The sequence below is a fragment of the Anas platyrhynchos genome, chromosome 9 (assembly GCF_047663525.1).
Source record: "Anas platyrhynchos isolate ZD024472 breed Pekin duck chromosome 9, IASCAAS_PekinDuck_T2T, whole genome shotgun sequence".
Taxonomy (NCBI): Eukaryota; Metazoa; Chordata; class Aves; order Anseriformes; family Anatidae; genus Anas; species Anas platyrhynchos.
In genome coordinates, this window is record NC_092595.1 from 28,259,044 (window position 1) to 28,279,816 (window position 20,773).

General features: G+C 37.1%; 1 long non-coding RNA gene across 1 annotated transcript in view; it reads left to right on the top strand.

Moving 5' to 3' along the window:
- The window catches only part of LOC140003161 (uncharacterized), a 72,050-nt gene extending 61,437 nt beyond the window's left edge, over window positions 1–10,613 (top strand). Inside the window, exons 7-8 of the long non-coding RNA XR_011811256.1 lie at window positions 8,932–8,993; window positions 10,362–10,613. This is a non-coding gene — a long non-coding RNA (uncharacterized lncRNA). The remainder of the gene's footprint in view (window positions 1–8,931; window positions 8,994–10,361) is intronic.
- The last annotated feature ends 10,160 nt before the right edge of the window (window positions 10,614–20,773 follow it).

The following is a 20,773-nucleotide window of genomic DNA, read 5'->3' on the forward strand; positions in this document are numbered from 1 at the left end:
GGAAGTGACGCTATGGGCCTCGGGTATATAAGCCCATGTGACTCGACAATAAACACCATTTGCCATCCACCACATTGGTGTCTGTGAGCCGATGGACCGAGCGGCCTGGGGTTGGTCGCCGTGCCGTTCCTGAACCAGGTCGCCGCTGCCCCCTGAAGGCAACAAAGAGTTGATGAGAATGGGTCAAAAACCTTGCTGAAAAAGAATACAAAGGGGAAGAGCTATTCATACAGGCAGGCAACTGGACAGCTGACATCTTCTTACTCATGCCTATGAAATTTGTAGATTATGTACTTCTAGTAAGGCATGGATGTCAATTGCTGGTAGGCACAGAAAACTCTACTAGCTTAGTAGAGTTGTAGTTAGAGTCCAACTAATATTCAGCTCATTGTGGTTTGCATTTTTTTAAAAATGTGTGTATGTGAAAGAAAGAAAGAAAGTGAACCCTCAAAATGAACCCTACATGAGGAAAAGATGCAAGTAGTTAGGGAATTTAGAACAGAGCAAATGCAGAAGCATTAATAAATGCAGTTTGTTGTGAAGAAAAAATAAGAGCCTGGAGAATCATCAATACTACAAAGCATCTCTATAAGATAGCCTCTATTATTTCCACTCCTCAGAAGCAGTCTGGTTAGATGATCTGTCACAAACTGATAGGTGTTTATGTTTGGCTTTGGAATCACATTCCTGACCATTGTGCCTAGCAGCCTTCCCTCTTCCCATTCCCATACTTAGAGAGGCATCATTGTTCTTATTTTATGTGTGGTGTAAGTCTACAAGGTTTGGAGGAAAAAGAAAGGGTGAAATAAGCACTTCCACAGTATATGGAATATATCCCACTTCTTTGCTTTGGGATACATCTCTGCTGAAGATTCCTGGTATTTTGTCTTGTGTGTTCTGGGAATCAGCAAATTTGTTGCTCTAATTTGATGGCCCTCACCTTTTCTGTTCAGGTTTATGTGCTGGCAGCCTGAGCAAAGAAAAAATCAGGCTTCACCCCTGGATGGCTTCAGGCAAAGTACTGCTAACCTGTGGACATCAAAACAATTTTTTCTACAGTGTCCAACAAGCCTTGGTTCAGATGAGGCAGGATCTAAAAGCTAAAGCTGTTGCTTCTTAAATTTATTCCTTATGCCAAAAGATCACTCCTCTTCTGCCTACATCCTTGGCTCCTTGAACATACTACAATATTCTTTTTTTTTTTTTTTTTCTTTGCTATTCATTATTGTTCCTTGTGTAGCTTTCTGTCTGAGAAAGTCCTCAGTAGATTGTTGTATGGCTTAGTGTGTCTGCCACTACATTTTACTGTTTCTCAAATGTTTTAGCAGATCTAGGGGGAATGGTGTATGAAATAAAATAACCAATGAAATAAACACTTCATTTGAAGTGCTTGTTAAATCATATACTGCACTACTTTGGCACTAATCCGAAGATATTTGAAGCACCACTATAGCTAGGCAGACACTGCTCGAGTTTTTTACTAAACAGATTTTTATATTTTGTTGCTTACTTTGCAGCAGTCATGAAATATTGTGCTTGTACTCAAGCTTTGTGTTGGTGCTGTGGCTTGTAATAAAATAAAACCAGAAACGTGTGACAAAAGCATGTGTGCTGAGGATTGAATTTTCATTTCTTAAAGGATTTCAGGGCACTAACGTTTGGCTTTGTGCTTATTAAGAACAAAAGAAACAAAAATTTAAGGGGAAGAATACTGGAGGAGATAAAGTATTTTTGACAGACTACGTTTAATCAAATTGGAAGCAAATGTACTTTTTCAGTATAATCTTATTCCATCCTTCATGTAATATATTATTAAAACAGGAAAAATGTCTAATCATAATCTATGTGAAGATTAAAACTCTATTAATGGATCAATACCCGTATCTTGTTCTCAAATAGCTGTCTTTGCCTTTACTTCTATTAAAACTTTGGATGCATACTGTATAAGCTGTCCTTGGAGAACTCTATTTTAAAAGGTGCTTGCAAATGGCACGTGTCCGGTGCTTCAGAAAATAGCAAAAATTAGAAGATATGCCTCAACTCTCAAGGAATGTGTTGGAGATAGCAACTGGCAAGCTGATTTTTAAAAGGTGGATGTAGGGGTGGGAGGCGGAGAGTAGTTTTTGTGTACAATATGCAACTGTAGCTAAACTTTGCCTGGATTAATTTTTCTTTTTCTATTTGTTTTTTTTTTTTTTTTTTTTTTTTTCTTTTCTTTAGCCTTGGAGAAATGAAATTTCACTGAAGCTGACCTTTTATGGAAATAATATAAACTTGGTATATTTTCTTTACCAAGGAACGCCTGAGATAAAAAATGTGCAACCTGTTTGATATGGCTCTTGGTTCTTTAAAGATATATGGGACACAAAAGGCTTTTATTTATTTTGGTGGTTCATTCTCTGAAAGTTGTTTCTGACTACTTAAATCAGTCTACTGAAAGGGAGTGTTTTGCAGTGAAGCTATCTGAGGTCATCTTGCAATATCGGTTAATTTACTAGTTTCACCATGTGAAACTTCTGTCTTCTGGACCAGACATACTGCAACATGCATTTGTGTTCCAAATGACAAGTTGTATGCCATGAGATGTCATGTTCTTAAATCTGGCATGGTCCTTTAACACAAGCAAAAAAGATCATTGCAATATGCTTCACAGACTTAAAGCTTAATGGTAAAGTGCTCTGCAATGCATTTTATTATAATAGCATAGTCAAAGTCAAACAGAAGATAAGTGCTAGACGATGAGGAGGCTGTGAGGAATATTATCTGGGAAACCGCCGTTGTGCTTAAGGAAGGCCACCAAAAACAGTGTTTTGTTTGTGACTTTCATCAGCTCGATAGGAGTTTGAAAATTTATTAGCTAACGAAACTTAGTGATAGAAGGATGCTCCTTGTTTCAATCAAATATCTGGCTGGAATCTACAGTCCTCTTACGAAACTCAGGTCTTATCCTGAGTGTTTGTTATATTTACAATTTCCTTTCAAGTTGGTAGCCAGGACTGCCAAAATCCAAGAAATCTTTCTGCTTCTTAGTTAAAGTTATTTTGTATGTTAAGATATACTATCTTAGCTGATAGTATTTCTCAACAGCTATTGTCTAGCCATCTCAAACTGAAAGCTAAGGCATAGAACAGTGATGTCAGTGTTCTGTAGTTGATATCAGACAGAGGTCATCATTGTTGTACCCTTAATCAGTGTGAATTACAGACCAAATCCAGGCTACTGTCTGTTGGCTGGCTGCCCTTTGTGGAATATTGCAAATGACTGTTGGATAGCACTGGATATCCCTCTCTCTGGCTGCGACCTAGATGGCCCATGGGTCTGAACTATTGCTGCTACTCGATTAAGAGGAAGAAGGCGTAGGATGTACTGGGATTTTGAGGCGGTTCCAGGACAGTGAATCAGTCCTTATGGATAAGGGACTGAATTGCTCTTGTTCAACCCCTAAGCTGCAGATTTCACTTCAATATTTCAATTTTTCTTATTTGTATAAATAATTGCTTTAAAAAACAAACACATCAAAAAATAGATCTTTGGCACGTTTGTTGCACAAAAGGACGTAGTCGTGCAGTACTTTGTGCTTTCTTTCAATCTTAAAATAGAAATACTTATTTTTAGACACTCCTGTAGTAGCATTTCCTAGTAGATTCTCTTCCACTTGCCTGTCATTCTGCAAGCTCCCCTCTGTTAAAACATTTTTTTTTTCCCCGTCTCTCTCTTTGTTATAGAATGCAACTGATAAGGAAGCTTCTGGTTTCCCTATTTGCTTTAGTGCTGAAACTGCATCTCAGAGAGTCTGTCAGGAGTTTACCAGCTTGGATATTATACTAAAACAGTATCTTCATTTAAAATGAATGATAAACCTGACACAGATGTTTACAGGATCCTTCTTCAATATGTTATCCACAGCTGGGAAAAAAAATGGAAAGACTAGGGAATGTGCAGAGACCAACAGGAAAAGCTTGGGCTGATGACAGCTTCTCAGGGCAGCACAGGGCAGAAGAATGAAGGATTGATGACTTGTTAAGAAGATGAATTTGGTAATAATTCAATGGTGGGAAAGAGTGTAAGGTGCACTGGAGCCAAGCCAGCTGCTTGCAGCTGACTTCAGCTGGCTCTTAGCCCAGAGCAGAGCAAAGGAGTGCTTGTCACTGTTAGCTTATATATGGTAAATAGAGTTCTACAGGTGTGACAAAAGAGATTCATAGTCAATCTGCTCATGCACAGAAGACTTTAAAAAGTAGCATTTTTTAGATAAAATATTTTCAGATTGAAGACTTCATAAAGAAATTTCCAAAGACTTATTTTCTCAGAATAGCTAGCACCTCAAGAGCTTGGATTTATGAAACCATGTGCTTAACTAGATACACCTTGGTCACTGAGCACACTGAAAAAGTTTCTTATTTCCCTGCAAGAAAGGAATAAAAGTTGATCACGTTTTAAAGACTCACGCAGTTTAGAATTTCTCATCACATGGCCAGGTAGATTTTTCAGATTTTTCTGGAAGCTTCTTTGTTGTAGCTGCATTCTCCTAAACAATTTGCTGCACAACAGTATATTTGGAGGAACTGCCTAATTATGTCTGAATTTCTAAACAATTGCTAAGCATCAGACTACTCCTTGCAACATGGTCAACTACTTAAAAACCCTAATGCTACTGGTCTCTCAAATGGACTCAGTGATTGTGCATGGAAAGGTGTTAAAAGTAAAGCTACAAAACCACCATGAAGGTAGACTGAATTTCCTTTTAGTGTTGATGCTGAAATTTGGGCTTTCTCTAGTTCATGTGGTAGTCTCATGCCCTTAGTTTCTTATTTTGCATGAGCCCAGGGAGATCTCCATCTGCACTTGTTAAGTGCAGCTTGCAGTGTTGCATGTTATTTCCACCGTTCCCGTTGCATTTCAGTGCAGTTGGAAATGCTTCAGCCATAAAGGGGAATGTGCTGCTCAGCCAAGCTGCTGGTAGGTGGCAATGTGCTGCCCAGAAAAGCATCTCCTGTGCAGAAAGTTAAGCAGCATTATCATCTGTCTGCCAATATTCTCCTCCTCACCTGCTATTCCACCTGATGATTTATTCCACCCCAAACCTGAGGGATGTAAACACACAAGGACAAAAAATAAGAATAAGGAAGACTGCAAGTTTGTAGCAAAACAATAACTTCAATTACAAAAACAATGAAAAAATGTCATTTTCCTTCAGATTTTTACTATAAGTACTCCTCTTCTATGAAATAATAAACATGTTGGTCAAAACAACAGTGAGAAAGCAGAGTAATAGAATTAGGTTTGCAAGGAAGTGACACATTTTTATCCTGTGCTTTTCTATTCTTTGTTTAAATCAAATATCAGCAAGAACCTGCTTATAAAAAACAAATGATGTTGTTATCATCTGGAGGAAGAATGGACTTTATGAGTTTGGGCTTCAGTACTGAGCACTTGATACCACTTAGGGGAACATAGAATTTCCCTTTCCTTTAATCAGAAATTCACCTATGATTGCCCATGGTCTGATAATGGGACAACACCATAAAGGTTATACAGCACTTCAATTCTCCCCAGGATCCTTGTGTGGTCAGTGGAGACAGAGGGCTGTCTAAAAACTAAACTAGAGCAGAAACTGTTTTCAGATACAATGCCAAAGGAGGATCTGCCCCCTCTCCTCTCATCTGTCATGGATGTACCCAGCCTCACCTCCTCTTTCAATACCATTTGATTAAAAATGGGAAGTATTCTCCTGTTGTTTTTCTCCCTATATATATAAATTATGCACTGTCTTAAAGTTGTATCTATTAAGTTTAGTTATTTAGGTGTACTGAAGTTTTTAACTCTTGTGTTTTCATTTCTTTTAAAAAATTTAATGAGAAGTAATTTAATTGATAAGTGCTGCTGTATCACTGATGCACTGCTATGACACAAAGAGATTTGTTCAAATTAAGCTTAATGAGTTGGCATATTGAAAACTATTTATATATTTATTTAAAAGCTTCCTACAGTGTAACTCTGCAATTTATTGAGGAATCAATATTTTATTAATTTCAATACAGACCATCTTTTTGGTATGCTAGGGCACGTATAACATCTTTTTTTTTTTTTTTTTTTAAGACCATAGTTGAAATTTTTGTAGTTTTGTTCAGAGTGATTACATTTGAAGTTTACAGAGTAACACCTGGCACTACAACTGTTCTCATATCCATAAGGTTAGGTAAGGTTATTCTCCATTTGACTGACTGAGATTAAGAGGACAGACTTATTTAAAAAAGTTCTTTAGTCATTGTTTACTAAGGCAGATGCTGACCATATGTACCAGAAAGCAGTTAGACTGCAATCAACCTTTCAGAAACCAGGGTGTGGTTTTCACTAAAAGAATGAGAATTTTGCTTTTCAAGAGAACTAAGCTGGAGATGTAACAGGACAGAGCTCCTTTTTATTGTTAGGGTTGTTTTTGCTTTGTTGTTTGCTTTTAGTATTATTTGTGCTTTCCCTGGATAGTTTTCAGTGAACATGCTTCTTGACAATAAGCTACTTCACAGTCCAAGGAAGTATAAAAATATAGTCAAGTGAAATAGAAATCCATTCATTTCTACTAGTGGGCAGCATTAGAACTCACCTTTGTTAGTGTAATTCTGTTCATCTTTACTGCATGACTAAGGCCTGTCTTCTTTCGTAACCCCAGTTGTCAGCTGAGAATCAAGAAAATCATATTACTTTCCCTGAAATTCTCCAGAATCCTTGACAAAGAAAAGATTCTACAGTTTTAATGTTGCATTTGCTTTTCTCAATGTAATGCCACTTTATATTGGGTGTCAGAGAAGGGAATCTACACGTGTGTATCTGCTTTCACTTGTGATATGGCATGATGTAAGCTTATCAATACTGAATTAGCTTAAATACTGTTGTTTTAGAAGAAAAAAAAAAGACCATTCTAGTAATTTTATTTGTTTATTAAATGCTACTCTTGCATAAAATGATGTAATGGATCTCAATAGAAAGTTTTTCTAAAATGGGTCAAATGGCAAAATTTTTTGTCATGTGATCTCAATCATTAGAGCTAGTTAACACTGTGGTCTCTAATAAAAAGAGAGAGATTACATTCGAAAGTGCCTCAACACTTGAATTTTTTCTTTTTATTATTAAAACAAACAAACAAACAAAAAACCACCATTACCAAAGACTTTGGCAACAATAATGATTAAATATTTGCTTCCTTCTTTGCTGTATCAAGACTCTGTGGTCACATATTACTGTTGTTGTATTTATGGAAGAAGAGCGATGAGATATCTACATAGAAAACATACTGGGCAAGTTACTGAAGCAGATCATTGCAGCTTACTTTGGGTATCAGATAAACTTGTGAACAGGCCAGTGTGGACTTACAGATTGTGAAACTAAGAACTACATGGGAATGTCCACATAGAGACTACAGAGTAGGTATCAAACCCAAACCACAAGCAAACTACTCTAGAAAAAATGCCAAGTCTCCATACAGAGAAATGAAATTGGGCCTATATATCACCCTACCACTCAGACATTGGTTCACTCCCTGGAGATGTAGCATAAATGTAGTCTTATTGCATGATTTCTGTTGGGTACTTTAATGGTACTGGGATTTATTAGATGTTGGGGTAGTTAATGTCGGACCCAACAGATTGCTTTGTGGTTGGATTATCATCAACTGTCTCTGACTGGCTTCCAAAGTATCCTAACCACTGTCTCCCTTTCTTTAGAGCTGTGTCATGTCTCTAAGTATTCTAAGCAGAGGGTTAACTCTGGCAATGTTCTATTTCATTGTGGTAATAATGAAATTTAAGCCCAGGTATTCTGTTTGATTTAATTTAATTTCTATGACATACATACGGGTTTCATGAGGTGACTGGATATAGCTAGTATACATATGCAAAATGGTAACACAAGATTTTAAGAATGAAGACTAAGCAAACACTATTTTAAAAAATGTATTTCGAATGGGACAAACTCTATTAAAAAAAAAAAAAAAAGTATTCAGAATGGATTTTGCAGCTCCAGAGATACAGCATGTACAGTTGAAGAACAGCTATCCTTCTGTCATACAGCCCCTGAAAGCACCACAATGCTGTCCTCATGTTTCTATTCAGACATGAGAATACAGGAATACTCTTCTGGAGGAACATCTCCATAGATAAAGTAACAGTTCATTGTGCTCAGGAATATGCAGCATTGTCCATGAAAAACTTAATGGGCACAATCAGCTTCTATAGTGTTTTCCAAGACCTGTTCATTTGGCTCTGAAAACTAGTTCAAAAGGATGAAGCTCAGGATATTCTGCTTCGGATTAATTTCTTGCATACATAAGCAGCTGGAATCTTAAAAATAGTTTTCATAATCTTCAGTGGATTTCTGGCTACACCAGCCAAATTCTACAAACTAACATTAAGTATGTGTAGAAAATAGGCTCATTTCATATGGAATAAATGGAATTTTAAGTCTTCACAATTATTACACTGATAAAAATTATGAAAGTGGCAGACTTTTCCTCACTTGGAGTAGTTGTTCTCTTTTTGACCAGCTTTTCTCTGTTTTACTTAAAAATTTCAGTTCTTCAAACTAGCCTTCTCTCTGTTCCCAAGCTACTCTTGCTCTATCTTCTGTTTTTGTAACTTAGTTTGAAACAATAGCTTCTTCTCTACTTAGTCATAACAGAATATTGCTGATGCATCATTATGGATGCATGTCGTGTACCATTTGAACCTTAAAGAAGGTGTAGTTGGTGCACAGTGGCATGTCCTTCTGTGGGAAAGAACAGGTTCAGGGGAAGGTTTGTCGAGTTCCAGTTCTTGCTTACACCTAGATACTTAATGTAATTGGACTTTTCGTTATTGGCCAACACAGAACATCCACCTGTTTTTATGAACCAACAACAAATATGCCTTGTTTTTGTATTGGTGTTTGTTTTCACAGCTCTTCTAGATGCTTTTGTTATCTCTGATGTCTGGGCTTGTGCATCTACTACTGCTTAGCAAGTAAGTGCAGATATTGTACTTTATCTTGAGAAGCTGGGAACATCTAAGAATTTAGGGCTTTGTATCAAAGCCTCTGTCAGAAACACTCTTTTTCTCCTCTTCTTAGTCTGATCTCTTAGTAATAAGTATTGAAGACAAGAAGAACTACTGTGAGCCTAAGAGAAATTACTTTGTGTGCCATGAGGGAAAAAATTAAAGTCAGGGCATGTAATCTGCTCTGCTTTTAAAAATGACTAAGGGAGATGAGTGCTTCTTGACTTGAAATGAGCAGTCATGACACCTGGAAGGTAACAGAGATGTTAGGAATTCTGCTGACAACTTGGATAAATGTGCCAGAAGCATTTTTTTATTTTTTTTTTAACTCAGAATGAATACTAATGATGGATGAATGGGAGAAGTGGGGACACAGTTCCTCTGGCTACTGTCAGCCTGTGCTTCAGTGAAACGTACAATAAGGCAGCACTTGAACTGGTGACAAGATAATTAAATCTGTCAACTGCTTGTGATTGAGTTTATCAACAGGTCATTCACCTTTAGTTTCACCTCTCAGAAATGTTGGTGCATGATGTCACTTAGTTTGGTATATCCCCAGGATTTCAGCAAAAAGACATGCCCAAGTGACTGTTTTTCTTACCTTTCTGTTTCTTCAAATTCTTCCATGTCAGTGTGAGTAGAATAGATGTGATTGGAGGGACTCTGAGGTCAACAGGTTGAATCTGATAAGAAAGAAAAAAGATGAAGGAAAGAAGGAAAAATGACTTTAAGTGTAATATTTGAAACAATAATGCAGTTTCATTATGTTCTTTTTCAAGACCAGTTCCTTTCAGTTTGGGACCACAGGATGCGCTTCTGGGAAGTATGTTAACAACTTAAAAAGCTGTCAGCATAGTTGTCAGCAGAATTTGCACACTGATTAAGTAAGCAGATTTTTCTACCATGATGGTAGGGGTGCTGTAGTTATAAGTATTCCTTCCATTCCTCAGAAGCACACATTCTGACTTCTATATAATCAGACTAACTGATTTTTTGATACCTGCCTAAGGAAAAAGACCCAAGCAGAAAACCAACCACAAAAACAGTTCTCTTTTGAGAACTTGTAAAAAGTGATTTTGTTCTATATAAGTGTTATATTCATTCCTACCAAAAGGTCCATTGCCATGATCTAATATTTTTCCTTGTTTATTCTCATAACAGGGAAATTAAATTATTGTATAAATCAAAATGAACCAATGCTGAAACTCATACACAAACATAAGTTACCTCAGTGCAGGGAAAACTGTTGTTCTCTCGTACTGGAAGAAATTTAGTACTGTAGAAATGACTGTAAAATTATTTTGCCAAGACTTGATGAAATGTTCTTTTTCCTAGCTCGATCAACTTGTCACTTGCAGCAGAGCTTGGTAAACCATTCTCTACAGATCTGGAAAAAAAAGGAAAAAAAAAGAACAAATGTTGCATACCTTCAAACACAGCTAATTCTTCCATTAATGAAATCATCAATGAAAAAAAGATAATAATTGAAAGGACTCCCAGAGAGTCTTTTCAGGGTTTTCTGTCCTTTCATGAAAGTTCGTTATCCTCTTCAAAAATCTCTGAAAAATGGAAAAAATGGGGGTTGTTTTTTCATTGCCTTTTGTTTGTATTTTTTTGTTGTTGTTGTTGGTTTGGTTTCATTTTTGTTTGTTTGTTTTTATTTTTGTTATCTTTAAATTTGTTTTTAGTTGTAGAATGCATGGAATTTTATTGCATTCAGGCTGCTTTGGCTGAAGAGGAAATAAAGAATGGTTGTCAGTTAATGAAGTAAATGAGGTCTAAGAATTTTAACAGGATTTATTTATTGCTAAACTATTTCTTGGACTCTGCAATTTCTGAGCCAACTACCTTAGATAAAAGCAAAAACCAAAAAGGTTGGATACCCATAAAACACTGACTGAGGTTAAATACCATAAACTCATAAAGATATTTTAATCTTCTCATAACTCCTTACCTTTTACTGCTGGTGATATCATCCAGATTTTTTAGTTCCACATGGAAGTTCTCTACTAGTCAGTATATTCACATTTTAGGGAACTGGAGAAAAGCCACAATGCTTCGTTGAAAATGTGCTACCACTCATGGAACACACTGCAGACCAAAACCTCATGATGGCTGAAGGTCTCTATCATGTGTGCGACTGTTCTGATTTTTGTCTGTACTTCATGATGTACTGGGTGGTTTGTTTTAAACCAAGCACTCATTCTAGATAGCTCTATGAAATCAAGTACATTTAGGAAGTATATTAAAACAAAGAACATGTCTTGAAGCACACTACATGATTGTTAGAATAGAGGAACTCAGTGAGAATCATTCATCACAAGAGTCATCAGGCCATCATTACAAACTGTGATTCAAAGGCTTTCGTGAGAGAGAGATTAAGACTACACGTTAATAAAAGTGATATCAAAATCACAGGAGACAATGATTTATTTTCCTCCTTCTAATATATATACATTCTATTCTCTGAGATCCTACAGACAGTAGGCAAGAGGACTAATTAAAAAATATTTTTAGAAAGTATAATGCTTTAAGATGTCAAAGAAACATTTAGCCCTCAGAAGAAAAACTGCTGTCACCTTAAAAAAATAAAAGATTACTCTTTCTAAGTGCATCTACAATACTTTACAATAAATACTTTACAGTATTTCATCCTGGTCTCGTCGTATTGTCTATTTAAGTTGCCCAAGAGTTTCTGCAATAAAATCCTATTTGTGACAGTTAGGAGCTTTTATCTTTTTTAGACTAAAGTTTTTCATGCTGTAGATCTGACTTGGAGATCTGAAGTATTTCAGCGAAAATAGTAAAGGATTTAAAAAAAGTTCTAAAGAAAAAAAAAATGTACTCCTGCAATATAAACTTACAGTAAGACTAGGAGTCAGATACAAGGTCAGCAGGAAACCAAGTGCACCCATGACACTGGGATAATATTAAGAATTGAATTGAAATGTGATGACATTCAAAGAGGAGTTTCGGAAAAGGGGACTGGAACTTTTACTGGAAACCTGAATCAGAACTGTGAGGGGTTTTCTCATTTTTGTCTTACTCCATTGCCTAGAGACACTAAAGATTTTAAACTGTCCTATACAATATAGCACATGGTTAATTCAAATTCATCTGTATATCAGGTAACACAGTAATGTAGTCCAATAAAGAACCAGAAATCACTTCTTTAACTGATTACCCAACTGTGCTGGGTGTGAACTGGGGCTGTGGTCTGATAAAAAGGAGGCAAGAGCATCATACTGTTAGTTGTTGCATCTCAACTGTAAGAAAGTGTCTTACAACAGGAAAGCTTCAGATTCATAAATTTCTTCTGCTTAGGTTCTGAGCTAGTGTGAGTGATGCAGAACAACTTAAGTCAAATCAGATGAGTTTTAAGCCACTAATTGTGACAAGTTCTTTGTCATGTGTGGCTCGTCTCAAGAAAGAGATTAGTTAATGTTGAAAAACAATATAGAATAATATTTTAAATTTCCATTTATTTCCATTTCATTTTTCTAATTAGATTCTTGTCTCTAATTAGATTCTAATTGTATTATTCCCAGAGCCTGGAACAGAACTTTTATTTCTCTCAAAATTACATGTTTTCACCAATGAAGGCACAAAATCACTGGGCAAAGTGTCTCATTTTTATCTCACAAAATCACTGAATGGCTGAGGTTGGAAGGGACCTCTAGAAGTGATCTGGTCTAAACCCCTGCTCAAGATGGTTGCTTAGGACCACATCCAGAAGGCTTTTGAAGGTCTCCAAGGAAAGAGACCCCCCAACCTCTGTGGAGAACCTATGCCAGTGCTTTATCACCCTCACAGTAGAGAAGTGCTTCCTGATGCTCAGAGAGAAGCCCCTGTGTTCCTGTGTTCCCGTTTGTGCCCATTACCTCTTTTTCTGGTGATGTGCCCATCACCTCTTTTTGTTTTTCATCACTTCTTTTTTTTTATTTCTTAAATCTGTTCTCACAGAAATGCAAATGACATCGCTTATTGTCTTGGCTCTGGCCAGCGGTCGACCCCTTATCTAACATGGGGCAGCTTCAGGATTCTTCTCACAGAAGCCACCCCTATGCCCCCCACTACAAAAGCCTTGCCACTACACATACCTGGGACAGTTGATTTAAACCTGTAGAGCGACAGTGACAGCAAAAACCCAGTTAAGGAGCTGAAAATTGAAGCAGTAAATAAAAGGAACCAAGGTACACATAAATTTGTCTTTTTTTTTTTTTTTTTTTTCCATTTTTTTAACATATACAGAAAATATTAAAAATCTGGGTAGGCAAACATTCTGCCCTTGCATTAAGAAGCTTAAAAAAGCATGAGTTGTTCTGCTAGCTATCATTCTGCAGCACCAATAGACTATAATTCAATTTATTGGACAAATGATGTATTTGAATTTGGAATTTCCACGTATTATAAATCCTGTTAGGATCTGCTATGTAACTATCAATGGATAGACTTGTGACACTATAAGAATGACTTGTAGAGTACCATGCTAAGACTTAATCCATCATTCTTTCTTCTGAATGTGTTCCACTGCAGCTTCCCCAGCCTGTTTACTATCTGCCTCTCATTTCCTCTTCTTTCTCACATAAGTGCTGAAGTCTTGGCTGAGCAAGAGAAAATTTCCAAATTCTCTGTCTATTCCTGTTGTCTTTATTCATTATAAGGAAAAACATGAGGAAAGACAGGATTTAGAGTGTAGGAAAAAAATAATGGAGAATTTGGTTCTGCATGAAGACCTCATGACTGCAGTCTAATGCTGCCACATAAAGGTGCTGGGAATCAGGTCCTACCTGACCTAGTGGTTGTATGTCTGACAGGGTCATTCCTGGAAGGTTAATGTTCTCTGCAGCTCTACAGTTCTGTCACTGAAATTTTGACTATATGAGGAAATGGAAAGGAATTTTTGTTCATTAGAGTATGGATCGTCTTTGCACCCTGATATTTGGTTTCTGTCTTACTGTACAGAAGAATAGACAATAAAGTAGTCAGAAAAGGTAGAAACTGTCCCACTAAATCAACTCTGCATAGAGGACAGTTTTTTTTTTCAGAGAATTTTACTCCTGTACTTCTGCAGAAACTAATCTAATTTCATTGCTGTGCAGGAGGGCATATGGTTTATCCTTAGACACAAAATCAATTAATTTTGACAGTTACTTTCACATTTATAAGCCATTTAACTAAGATTTTTTAGTGGTTTGTGTTTACAAAATCAGTAAATTTCCTAAATACAACAGAACATGTTTCTATAAAACTGTCCTGACTCTTTCCTGTCTTCTGCAAACAAGTAGTATGGCCATAACCAGAATTACAGTATTCATAATTACAATTCGATGTGAATTCCCCCAATATTACTTGCTCCCCTCCGAATCTAGTTTAAAGCCCTGCTAGTGAATCCAGCCAGCATGCTACCCGAACTGCTCTTGCCTCATGTGGTCAGGTGTGCCCCTCCTGTGTCAGAATGCTCCGTCTCTCAAAAGCATGCCAAGATCATAGAACCTGAAACCTTGATTGTGGCATGAGCTATGCAGCCAATCATTCACCTGATCCGTACACTGCCTCCTCCTCTGATCCCAGTCTCCAGCTGGAAGGATTGATGAGAACACTGCTTGTGTTCCTGATCTCTTCAGCATCATTCCAAAGGACATAAAGTCCCTTTTGATGTTTCCGAGTCTCTTTGTCATGGCCTCAGCTGTAACCACCTGGCTTGACCAGTCTCGGTAGCCTCCTTGTGATGTCAAGAATACGGGCCACAGGCAGGCAGCAAACCGCTCTTGAGAGAGTCTGTGCTTAATGTGTATATGGCACAAATTACAATGAGCTTGTATGTGTTTTTAAAATTTTCTATTTATTCCATATATACATGTATATATATATATAAGATTTTCCTAAGTCTACTTTATTCTTTCTGCTTCGTGAGATAAGTTATTTATTGAAACTGGGTGATAAATAAATTGGTGCACATGCTCTGGTAGAGCATTTGGAGAATCTCAGCAAACTTTCTAGAGCCAGTGCACTATTCATTGAGTAACCATTGGTAACCATAGAGCTCCTACTTACAGCTTGCTTGACTATCAAAAAGGATTGAAGGACAAAACAATCCTCTTTTAAAGCATCCACTTTTTTTACTGAGGTTCCTTTCACTATGTTGGAAACAATTTTGTATGTCTGCCACATTCAATACGCAGCAAGTACTGTGCCAGCTGGTCTGGAATCAACATGTTGAAAATATTCATAGGGAGCACACCACATGCTCAGGAAGATGGAAAACAGAATCTGACAAAGCAGCTGATGCCTGTTGGTGATGCTGAACTAACAGGCTACCATGCAGTGAGACATTTCAGATTCAAAAAACAGTACATTTCCTTCTTGCTTTTGACTGTGTTCCCTTACTGGCATGTGGCTTGTAATCCTTAAGAGGCATTCTCTACTTCACCTACTTCCCTGTTAACACGATACATTTCCATTTGTTTTATGTTCTGCATGGTCACCAGCAAATTCAGTCCTTCCCATCCCCTGCTGGCTTCTACAGCATTCTGTAGTTGTCTCTACATCTTAAATTATTGTCTTTACATCTTAAATTATTTAAAAAACAATTAAATATTATTGTAAAGTGCTCAAGTACTCTTTCCAGTAACATCTGATGATTTCTCTGTAGCATACATCAAGAGCTGTTAGCTGATCCACAGGTGACAATGTGAACTCTTCATTGACTTGGTGAGTATTCACTAGCAGTCAGAGAGATTACAGTATTAGTTCACTGAGCCAAATGGACAGCTTTTAGACTCCAGATTTTATAGTTCACAAAGCCTATATTTCCCCTTGCTTTTCCTAATTTTACACCAGTGTGACTCTGTTGACTCAGTGAGACAGTTCTTTGTTTGCCATTAGGCACAGAAGGAGACAGGAAAGTTCTGCTCTTCCTTGCCCGGTACTGTCTATGCTGGCTTTTGTTTTGTGGAAACTTGTCAGCAATAAATGGTTATGCAGACAGTATGTATATGAGATAAAAACAAACTAAACAAACAAGCAACAACAACAACAAATATATGGACAAATCCTTAATATTTTAATCTGCCAAATAACAGATGTACTTTTGTTCAGAGGTTTTCATGTGTCACTGTCTTATCCTATCCTAAACCATCCCCTGTAGAAAAGATTTTGTTTGTTTGTTTTGATTTTTTTTCTGATGCTGTCACCATCTAATTAACATAATGTGTTGTGAGTGAGATAAACAATGTGTTGTGAGTTAAACTCTATGACATTCCAGCTGGATTTAAATCAGAACTGTTTGCTCTTTTCAGAAAGATCTCATCAGGCTGACAGTCTAGCAATTTCACTGCTGTCCTTTACATCATGAGACTCCTCTCACCATCTTAATGCCTCACAAGGACAGACACTGCTGCCAGCAAAAACTTTATTGGAAGAGGCTCTGCAGAGATGATGCATTAACTCTAAAGTGCCAAAAAATTAATTGTGGGGCCAAGCTGAATGTGTCACTGCCTTTAATGTCACTTTATCAGCAAATTGGAAAGGATTATTATTCAGATTAATGTGAAGACTATTCAATACAACAGATGCACAATTGCAGAGGAGTGCCAACTTCTTTCCTTGATTGTTCTTTGCTTTTGACGTTTTGAAGTTTGAAAGAGTGAGACTTCAGCTCACTGAAGGCTCATTTAAATCAGCAAAGTTTTTCCACTGAAAAGTGTAAGGGAGTACAAAGCTTCATGAATCTGGGTTAAAGTTGTGATAATCATTCTAGTTGTGATAATCATTCTAATAGGTTCAAGTACTAGGAAAAATAGGGAGAGGTTAAAATTTTTCTCCTTTTGACAAGTGAGAAGTGTAACTAACTTACCCACACACTCTCACAGATCGAACATAGATCTGAAACTTGCAGCTTTTTGTGTTTTCAGAGACTGACTTCTTGAGATTATTCTCTTATAAAATGAGTACTAATAGAGTATGGAAGAGGAAGAAGCAGAAAAAATGAAAAATTATTTATATTTTCATTTTTAAAGTCTTTAATATAAAAAGATTCCAAAAATACAGTTCAGAGAAAGATCAAGTTTATTTTATGCAAGTTAGTGCATGTTGTAAGACAGATAAAAGATCCTGCAAGCCAAACCTGGGGAGTAAAAGCAGAAAGGGACTGACCTGAATTACTTGAACCTTGTTGATGCAGTGCACAGCTACACTAGCCATATAGCTGTGCACTTTAATATATTTAATTTTAATAATCTTTAATTTAATTTAATTTTAATTAATTTAATTTAATTTTAATAATCTTTTAATAATCTTTAATATCTTTAATATCTTTAATATCTTTATTTTAATATCTTTAATAAAGATATTAAAGAAGATGGGCCCCAGCCCCCAGTGGAAAAACACCACTGGTGACCAGTAGTCAACTGGGTGTCACTCCATTCACCACCACTCACTGGGCTTGGCCATCTAGCCAGTGTTTAACCCAGCAAAGAGTGTATCTGTCCAACCGATGGGCTGCCAGCTTCTCCAGGAAAATACTATGGGAGACCATGTCAAAGGCCTTGCTGAAGTCTAGGCAAACTACATCAACACCTCATCCACCACATGGGTCACCTGGTCGTAGAAGAAGACAAGGTTGGTCAGGCAGGACTTACCTTTCATGAACCCACGTTAACTGGGCCTGATCCCCTGGTTGTCTAGCATATACTGTGTGATTACATTCAAGATCACTGGTTTCATCACCTTTCCTGGCACCAAGGTCCGACTGACAGGTCTGTGGTTCCCTGGGTGTTCCTTACGACCTTTCTTATGTATGGGCATCACATTAGCAAGTCTCCAGTCATCTCAGTCATCATGGTCCACCTCTCAGGTTGACCTTGACTGCTGATAGATGATGGAAAGTGGCCCAACAATCACACCCACTAAATCCCTCAGCAAGCTCGGGTGGATCCCTTCTGGCCCCATGGACTTGTGACGGTCCAGGTGGAGCAGCAGGTCTCTGTTCCCACCTGAACTGTGGGGGGTTTCTTCTATTCCTCATCCCAGACTTCCAGGTTGGGAGGCTGAGTATGCCAAGGATAAGTGGTCTGGCTAGTAAAGACATCTGTCTGTAAAGACAGATGCAAAGAAGGCATTAAGAACCTCAGCCTTTTCCTTATCTTCAGTTCCCCCCTGCATCCAGTAAATAATGAAGATTCTCCTTGTTCCTCCTCTTGCTGTAATTGTATTTGTAAAAACATTTTTTGTTATCCTTAACCATAGTGGCCAGGTTGAGCTCGTGCTGGGCTTTGACCTTCCTGTTTTTTTTCTCCGTATATGTTGGCAACTTCCCTGTACTCTCCCCATGTTGCCTGCCCCTTCTTCCACTGGACATAAACTCTCTTTTTCTCACCGACACTCAGCAAAAGTTCCCTGTTCAGTCATGCTGTTCTTCTTCCCTGCCAGTCCACCTTATGAGTCCTTCTCTGTTTGTGAACAGCAGGTCTAGCAGGGCACCCCCTCTGGCAGGCTGACTAACCAGCTGAGTTGGGAAGCTGTCTTCATGCACTTTAGAAATCCCCTAGCCTGCTTCCTTTGAGCTGTATAGTATTTCTAGCATTTTTCCAGGAATTTAAAGTCCTCTATGAACAAGTGCTGTTGATTGAGTGACTTCTGCCAGCTGCTTATAGAAGACCACATCCACCTCTTCATCCTGGTTTGGCTGTCTACAACAGACGCCCACCAGGATGTCTGCCTTGTGGGCCAATTCCCTGATCCTCAGGTATCTGTTCAGGGTTTTGTTGTGAGTTTCTGTGAACAGAAAATAGGTAGTGTTTTATTGTTTCTCTTCAGTAATGTGAGAAGTTTAGAGAGATTTGTTTTAGACCATTTTAGTACTGCTTCGCTCTCTCCTCTCCCTACTTCTTTTTTTTTTTTTTTTTTTTTTACAGTAAAGCTATCGATAAAACTGGGCTGGTAAATTTAGGCTTTGAGAGTGAATATGTACAGTTTTAAATTGGAAGATGAATTTTTAATTCTTTTGTTATTTGATTTATTGTCACAGTCAGTAATGTAGAGACAGACAGAGAGTGTCTTTTTAAATGTGATCTAGGATAATAAGGTAACTTCTCAAATTTAATAAATACAAATTCCTGTAAATAAATATGAACAAAAGGACCTACTTACTCAGGTAGAATTTAAAATGATCACACTGGGGGGCCTTTGTTTATTTATTTATTTATTTATTTATTTATTTATTTATTTATTGTGCTGTGTGTAATTCCATAGTGTATGCAATTACTCAGGTGCTCCATCCATTTGTTTTGTAGAAGCACCTGTTATTTGTCTAGAAAGTAGCTGACATACAACATTTTAAATGAAAATGGCAAATGGAAAATGAACAGACAGCAAGCTGTTTGCAGCAGCTGCTTGTTTGTTGTCTATACAAATTGAATTTGGCAAGTTCTATTCATCTCTTTATAAAATTGTATTTGTAGTTGTCCTAAGAGATTACAAAGATTTTCATTTGCTGTTCATATAATTATAGTAATGCCTCAAGCTATCTTTATAATAGTAATAATAATAATAATAATAAATAACAGAAAAAACAAACAAACAAACAAAAAAACATAAAAGCTGAGTTTAAGGATCCCAATAACTTTTATCTTTTCCGAGACAGTGTGACAGTTGCTCATTCTCTACTGTTCACATGCAGTTCTTTGACTTTGTACTGTCTATGAATTTTTCTTGCCAATGATCATGATGCACGTATTTGAGTAGTGTAGACCATAAAATTAAAGAACTAATGACAAGTAGAGTAGCTTATGAAAGACTTCTCAGAAGCTGTTTTATACCTAATTGCCACAGAGGCATAATAAGTTTTAGATATTAGGAGCAAGTCCTGCTGTAATCAAGAAATATATCACATGCCATATGACTTGAATAACCATGAAGTTATTAATTCCTCCAGCTCAAGGTTTTCTTTAAATTACTAAACTAATTATGTTGAGGATGGTTATGAGTAAACAAAGAATATTATTTTTCTTTCCCCACCATTTCCGTGTGTGAGCTATTTACAGTTGGAGAATTTTTGTAATAGCCATTTGTATAAAACCTATTATAATGGACCCCTATTCTTACCTGAAACATTGGAAGTAGAGGAGATAATTAATAATGGTTATCTGAAACCAGATAAGATTGGCTTGGGGCCTGTTTCAGAAGTGCAAGGGTACTATGTTTTAAAAATATAAACTACTTATACATGACACAAACTGCTCTATAATAACGCCACTCCTAAAAGGAACAGTTTTTGCCCTGTTTCAGTCATAAATTTCTTCTGTTTCATCTATTCCTTGCCCAGTCCAAAATCCCTGCTTGGAGTCTTCACTCCTCGTTACCTCTTCATACCTCTTTCTCGGGATAACTTTGTGTGCATTCAGTGTTTTGAAAACTAGCATTATTTAACCCAGGTTCTTAAACATACATGACAAATATTTGAGACAGATAGGTACATACTGTGAAACAGCCTATTGAAAGCAAGAAATGAATAACACACTTATAACTGCAGGCTTATAGTTGCAAAATTGTTTAGTGTATAGTCATCACTGACTATACTGCTTTGTGTTTGGTACATTCAAAAACACATCATTTTACTAAATTTTTGAAGGCCAACTGCAGCCAATCACCAAGTAGCATTCGTCTGAGTAGAGATATCAGCGAATGTGAATCTCTGGATTGTATTCAACCTTTGATTACATACGAAATATGCAAACAGTAACTGG